At 42.0% G+C, this 7,947-nt stretch overlaps 1 pseudogene; it reads left to right on the top strand.

Annotated features, from left to right (window-relative positions):
- LOC109100253 overlaps positions 1 to 3,183 on the top strand; it is a 19,283-nt pseudogene extending 16,100 nt beyond the window's left edge.
- Positions 3,184 to 7,947: the final 4,764 nt, after the last annotated feature.

The following is a 7,947-nucleotide window of genomic DNA, read 5'->3' as shown; positions in this document are numbered from 1 at the left end:
GCATGTTGGGTAGGCCTGGCAGAATCGACGGACTTCAACCTCTAGGCTCGGCCAGTGGAATCGGTCACAGAGGTACTGGATCATATTTTGGGCTCCCAGGTGGCCTGCCATTGGATGGGCGATCTCAATCACCGCCTCCGTCTTGCTGTGCGGGACCACCAGCAGGGTTTTCTCCTCCCCCCGCCACTGGCCGACACAGTAGAGCAGGCCATTTTCCATGATGAAGTGGGGCATTGGGTGGGGTGCCGGCTGAAGCTCCTTTCCTTCGGCAACCCTCACCTGAGCCCAACAGTGTTTGAGGCGATCGTCCTCGTGCTGCTCCCTGGAGAAACCCCCGCCCACCTGCTGAAACAAGTCAAAATAGAGGTTAGGAGGAGGACGGGGCGACTCACCACCCCTGGGGCTGTCGGAGGCCAGCAGCACGGGACGCCGTCTGGCTTTCCTGAAGGGCGAGGAACGGGCGGCCGTTTATTTTCACTTCCGCCCACGGTGCGTTTTCGGTGTGCATGGCGCAGCCCGTCAGCCAAGGTCATCCTGGGGAGCGGGGAGCTTCCGTGGGCATGGGCTCATCCTGTGGGCCGGGAACCGGGCCGCCTGCTTCACCGGATGCCTGGTGCCCCGGGCGCAGCGCCGCCTTGACCACCTCGAAATGGCGGCGCTCTCTCTTTCTACCCCAGTGTTGGGTGGCTCCGCCAGCCTCTATGGCCTCGGACGAAGTTCACATCCACATTGGCTAGGTTCCGCATGCCGGCGGCCTGACGTAACGGGCGGGGAAGAGCACGTAGGAGGCGGTCGACCACCACGCGCTCCGCTACCTGGTGTACAGGGGGACCCCCGGCCAGCAACCAGTGTTGGGACAGACGGGAGAGACTAGCAGCTTGGGCCCGGGCCAGCTGCTGTGGGTCGAAGGTCCACTTAGCTGAACAGCTGGGCAGCCATGATCGGAGACAACCCCCATCCATCCCAGGATCCTCTTCCGTAAGTCCTCCTCGCAGAGATGCTTGTTCCCGGGAAGTGCGGCACGCCATGCCCCAGACCTCTCCTGCGAGCAGTGGTGCAACGATCGCAGCTCCTTAGACCACGCCTCCCATGTGGCTACGGTCTCAAAACATCTGGAGGTACATCACATCATCGCGTGCGGCCATCCTGGGCAGCAGCTGGGTTGCCTGGACACGGGGGTCAGGTAGCGGAGTTCGTGGGGCTGTGGCGAGGCGAAGCGCAGCCAACTCACGTTCGGTTTCCAATAATTTGCTGCTGGCGGATGCTCACCTCGTGAGGTGCTTCAACAGCTCTTCCATCGCTGGGGGAGGAGCGCCACCTGGGGAACCAGAGAAAATATGTGAGGTAAGGAACGTGGTAGGGGTATGGTGGTGAAAGGGTTATAAAGGCAGGGCAAAGAAGGACACAATGCAGGTAAGTTCCCCGAAGATTTTATTAGGGGTATGGTGGTGAAAGGGTTATAAATGTGGCGGGGTGAAGTAGGACACGACTCGAGGATGAAGGTAAGTTCCCCGAAGGGTGGATTTTATTGACAGAAAGGGTGGTGGAAGGCGTTGCTGTGAGGCGGTTTGGTGCTCGGTGCTTACGCCTTGGCTTAACGGGCAGCGCTGGTGCAGTGTGGGGTCCGCGTGCTCCCCGCGGGTGTTGGGGCTGGCAGTCACACGCTGCTCTCTGCGGGCAAAGGGAAAGACAAGGTTAGCCAAGTCTTGCGGAGACATCTCTCACCTCTGTGCCTGTTTGCAGGTTTTTATAAGAGCAGCGGCTGATGGGGCGCAGGTGTGGCCACTCAGCCCGTGATGAGCAGGTGCAGGTGTGCCTGCTCTGTTCCCAGGGCGACGCTGATGAGAGCTTGGGACACGTGGCACATTACGTATCACAGATAGACAAAGTGATAGAAAAGTGTTTATTATGTTTTGAAATAGGATATTTTTCTTACAAAAATGCATGGATTCGCTACAGGAGGTCTTTATTCAGCCCCCGAAGCCATGTGAGGCACGTTTTATCATGGATGCACGCACTTTATTTCATGTCTTGTGGACTGTTGTACAAAACCCGCCTACTGCAATGATAATGCTTGGAGGGGCCAGGACAATTTTTATATAACTCAGACTGGATTTGTCTAAAAGAAGAAAGTCCTATATTAATCCTAGGATGTTTTTGAGGGGTGAGTAAAAAAACACAGGCTAATTCTTAAACTTATGGTAAAATAACCCTTAAAATAGTGCTTATAAGCTTATAATGCAGGTTTTGCATTTAGCAGACACTTTTACAAAACAGCTTCTTCTTCTTCTAGTTAATAGAAACTCTCTTGTTCTGAACCTTCCAGCTGCTCTGAGGATGAAAGATGTGGGATGAAAATGGTGTTTATGGCTGCTGCAGAAAAAAGGCACTTGGCCACAGCATAAATAACGGGTTATGATTCTTTTTTGAGCAGTAAATAACCACAACAAAAATACAAAAAAAAATTACAAAAATTCAGTCATTAATTACATTGGCTTTTTTTTTTTACTCAGAATCTCAAAAAGATTCAGTGGAAGTTGGTGAAACCACATACCACACCACAAAAGACTGGAACTGGTGCCCGCATTATCCACCAATAATATGTTTTTTTTTGTGTGTGTGTTTGTAATGTTGCTTTCATAACATTCTTTCAAAAACAAATTCAATTTGAGCTAAATTCCAAAAAGTATATATGTTGTATATGTTGTTCACAGGCCAACGGCACCCACTTTATCTATGATAACTTTATTCTGGGGACACCGAGGTAAGAAGGTCTCATCAGCAGAGAGAAAATCCTTAAGCTTTCTTTCAGCTGTGTTTATCCTCAAACACAATCACTTTCCATGAATGTGGAAATCAACCCACTGGAGACGTGAGAGTCAAAACAAATTCTAATTTCAGCTGTACTGTTTTATTAAAGAAGTAGTTCACCAACATGGAATATTTCTCATCATGCTGTTTAAACTCTCATGGCTTTATTTGCTTTATTTGGAATTTTACTAGTCACATTTTTCAATGCATTTTAACAGCATTGTGCACAAGACCCTCCCCGCTGGTGAAGGGAGATATCAGGTGCGGATGACTCCATATGAGGATGAGGAGTTTACTCGGCCCTTCACTGGTAGAGTGGATGCAGAGCTCGACCAGAAGATGAATGTGGAAGTTCGTGGTCGAGGGGGTTGACAGCCAAGGCCAGTTTGCTCTGGTGATGGACACGCAGCTGGGCTACACCTGTGAATGATCCTGATTACAGTCTCCTCGCTGGGATCTCATCGCCTCAGAGTAAAGCTGTTTCTAATCCCTTCAAGCTCAGACTTAACTGTAACTGTAACATTTAGCATTGCCTCAGAATCGTATCATCTTTCAGTATTTTAGAAACTAAAGTACAAGATACCATGTTTTATACCTGTAGTACAAATGTGTAAAGATTTACAAAAATCACTTTTTGAACTCCAAATGAAAGAATTTTTGATTTGTTGATTGGTTTATAATTGCTAAGTATATTCTCAGGTGTCCTTAATCCAATGATCTATTATTATGGAGCCAGCAAGCTGCAGAACGCAAGGCCTCGACATCCAGCCGTTTCTCCTGCCAGGATGTCTTCATCTTCACTGCAAACTCCACTCAAGCTTTTACCTGCACTGTACTGTTCACCTGTGCCTTGTGTCAAGCAATAGCTGCTCAATGGTGAGTTTTTAGAAGTTATAATGGTTTCGGTTTAATGCTATTGATACATTATTTTTTAATCAAACACTCAAATATCAGCAGGGAAATACCACCCCTTGATGTCCATGGTGGTGAGGTTTAGTGTTCAAAGTTGCTAAACTGCTTATTTTGGCTGCCCTCTGCTGGAGACTTTGTGCACTCCTGGTTCATTTATTTAAATTTTTTTCTGTTTTTCTCTTTTAGGACTGTAACTCTGGACACCAGCGGAGAGAGCGCAGGTCTCTGGACTTCCATGACAGTGCTTCCATATCCATGGGTCCTCTGATGTTGTCTGAAGGGAAAACAGGTGAACATTTAATTTATTTTAATCATTTGTAAATAAAGGTTTATAATGACTTCTTCCTTGAATACATTTCACTTCATTGAATTATCTTCTCTGTTGACAGATAAGTGGGTTCTGTGGATCATGAAGGTGTCTCTGAGGCTTCTTGTCTGTGTGCTTCTCTGATGCTGTTACTTGTTCCTCTGATGAGTGTCCTGACCCTCTTTTAGTTTACTTCCACAAAAAAAAAAATGCATGTTGTCTATTAATGTTGAACTGATGTTACACTTGTGGTGGGTTTCTAAATATTTTTATGTGGTGTCATAAATAATGATTTAACCCTTTACATTAGTAATTATATACTGCATTCATTCTGTTTTACTTTGAGATGACATGCCCGTACAGCAAACAGAATCAGATTTTATGTTAATTCAAATCATGCAAAAAATATTAATAGGTAATTTGTTCCAGGTTCCCTTTTCAAAATTTTAACTCTTAGTAGTTGATGGGAAATTTTTTCTATAAAATGCTGTAAGATGTTGTGTTAGTAGAATATTATGAGTTCTTTCATTAAGAATTATAAGTTTAACGAGTTCTTTTCATTAACACTATAAGCTTTGTGTAATATTCATATTCATATTCCCAGCATAATGTTTTATTCTGGAAATTATTATAAAGCATAAATTATAGGGGTTATTAAAATTCAGTGTGATTCTGCCCCAGAATGTAACTGAAAAATACGTCATTACATAATAATTAGTAAAAAGTATTAAAAGTAAATTAGTTTTCTCTTGTTTCATTTTATTCTAATTTCCTTTAGAGTAAAAACTAAGAAAAAGATTAACATTGATAACATTATCTTTTCTTTCTGCAGTCATTTTGTTTGCTTATTGTTCCATTAGAGATGCTATATGATAAAATGCATCTTTCAGTAAAACTAAGAAAAGATTAACATTTATACCATTATCTTTTTCTTTGCGGTAGGTCATTTTTGCTTATATGTTCATAAGCAGACTGCTAAATATGATAAAATGCATGAAAGATTCTTGCCATTATATTTAACATTCTCAAGGCTTTTAAGAATGTCTCACTGGTTGAATTGTGCTTTCCTTGAAGAAGATAAGATGGGGTGAGTTTTCAGTCACTGGTTAGATTAACAAATATAAGGTATGGCTCTTGTTCTAAAAGAAAGTGAAGAACTGAAAATGAGGAGATAGGCAGAGTATTCAGTGTGTGATGCAAATATCTGTGAAAAGGTCAGCGTCTTGACCAGTCCTCTGATCCTCTTCTTGAATATTCCTGCATTTTACTAAAGCCTCTGTAAATCCACCTCAGATAGTTTCATTAGAATGCTGCAAAATCATTTGAAATATATATATATATATATATATAGATTTTTTTTCTGTGGCTTCATAGAATTGTTAGCTGCATTTCTGTAACATTTAGTTTTTTAATTTTTTCACTGCATGTATATATTTAAGAGAATATGTTATGTTTATATATTAAATATATTTTATATATATATAAATATAGCATAAAAATATATAAATGTATATACAGGGGAATATTTTCTAAATATATAATTTATGTGTGTGTATTTATATATACAATAAATCTACCTGTACACACATATATATGTAAACTAAAACTTTATTTGATGGATTTAATCGTGATTAATCATTTGACAGCCCTAAAAGTATATAAGAATATAATAATATATTTATATATCTATATATACATTTTTGTTTTTTTTTTTTTTTTGTGGTTAACAGAACTGTTAGCTGCATTTCTGCAAAAACATTCAGTTTTAAGTTTTCACTGCAGTTTTCTTAATGCGGATGTGTTTCTTTTCGAGATGTTTTTACAAAAAAAAAAAAAAAATACAATCAAGTCGTATATTATGAGCCTGGGTAAATTTCACTTCAAAAAGCAGTGTTGGGGGTACCGCATACAAGTAATGTGAGTAAGTACTCAGATTTTTTTTTTCAAGAACTAGTAATACAGAGTACTTTTTTCAAATAATAACCCCAGATTACTTTATTTTCCCCATTGTGGACAGACAGTCCTCTGCCCCAGTTGAGAAAAATCGGATAAGTCGCAGAGGCGTGTGGCGTTGTTGAACATGATGCTACTGTAGCTCTAGGGACGGAATGTGAACAAGCATTTTCTCACACTGCAAAAAACAGAATCGTATTTCCTCAAAATAAGTAGAAAAGTGAAATGCAAACTCAGAATAGATGAACCTGCATTGATTAAATATGTTAAATAACACACATATCCTTTATGTATTTAATCCAATTTGATTAACTGGTGTCTTTGCTGCTGACCTTCAAAGATCCAGTTCAACCATACTAATAAATGAAAATGACTTTAAATAAACATAATGTCACAGTTATGTTCTGTTATTGCTTTTCATGGACTCAGTTTGTTTTTATTAGTCACATGTTTTCTTTGTCTTAGTTTCCTGCCAGTCATCAGTTGTCATGGACATTTATTAATTATCACAGGCACAGCTTTTCATTTTGGTTCATCATCACTGTGTATTTCAGTTGTACCTACACAGTGACTATTTATCCACCCACCAATGCATCTAGTCTAATCAACATTACAAAACATATTTTCAAATAAAAATTTCTCTTAAAACCTTTGCGCAGTTGGATGGTTGTGGGATATTCTGTGCGCAGTTGGATGGTTGGAACTCAGGTGGCCTATTTCTCCGGTTAGAAAGAACTGCAGCTACTCCACAGTGAACATGTCCAGTCTCAATGTTTATTTGCTTCTATGTAATATGTACAAATGTGTGGTTTCTGTCAGAGAACAAAATGAAGATTATTAAATATACATGTTATAATATGAAATGAGAAATGACAGATGCAAAGATAAAACTATATACGCTTTTATAGGAATTCTATATAGAACTATATAATTGTCTGAGGCAGTAAACAAACTAAACAAGAGCTTATTTTGGGCCATATGAGCAAATGTAACGCAGCCTTATTAACAGACCGACTGCTGATGCTTACGAGCAGGCCAAATTACACTGTGTCTGGGCGCTACTGTTCTACGCCTCCCGCAGCTCATTGCCAGGCCACCTTATTAAAATGCTGGTCAGAGACTTGAATAAATATTTACATTGACACATATGACAAGCAACGCTCTTATACAAATAAATATGCATCTTTGATTGCACAAATGAATGATTCGTCATCACGCGGAGGGGAAGTTACAGCTATTGATTTATACTTTCACGCACCATTTCCTGCGTAAAAAAATAAACTGAATTCACGCTTATGACACACCTGAAACACATCTACTGTGATATCAAATATTATTACTATGGAGCTATTAACGCACAGCGCAATGTGCTCACACAAAGGAAAACGCCCCAGGTTACGCACGTAACCATGGTTCCTGAGTAGGGAACGAGACACTGCGCCCCTCAGGGGTCGCTTATGGGGAACACCTCGTCCGACCCGTGTCTGAAGCATACAATGAAAAAAACACCAAACGAAAGGGTCGGGCGACAGCCTCTGACGCCACTACCGGTGCCAATATATAAACAGGCACTGGGAAAACATCGCCATTCACTTCTTCGCCTGGAAGCTTGGCGTCCGGCTAATGGCAGGGAGCCAGAGGATGAGTGTCTCGCTCCCTCACTAGGGGAACCATGGTTACATTCGCACCTGAGACGCCTCTCTCTCATGCGGAACTGAACTGGTGTCCTCTAGGGGTCGCCATGGGGAACAGTATACCCATGCCGCCATGCTGCTGAGGGGGAGTGCAGGCCAGAATCATGGCTAACACTAAGTACCAACTCTACCATTTCAATGGAGTTGCCCCGACGCGATGGCTGTCTGTGACACACTTTTACGCCAAAGGCCAAGCTACATACCCAACTTAATTGCGCAGCCTGGGCCCGTGGTAGGAGCTAAAGGCTTGGAATCAGGAAAGATTCCTTA

The sequence above is a fragment of the Cyprinus carpio genome, chromosome B1 (assembly GCF_018340385.1).
Source record: "Cyprinus carpio isolate SPL01 chromosome B1, ASM1834038v1, whole genome shotgun sequence".
Taxonomy (NCBI): Eukaryota; Metazoa; Chordata; class Actinopteri; order Cypriniformes; family Cyprinidae; genus Cyprinus; species Cyprinus carpio.
This window is presented reverse-complemented; position numbering and strand designations above follow the sequence as displayed.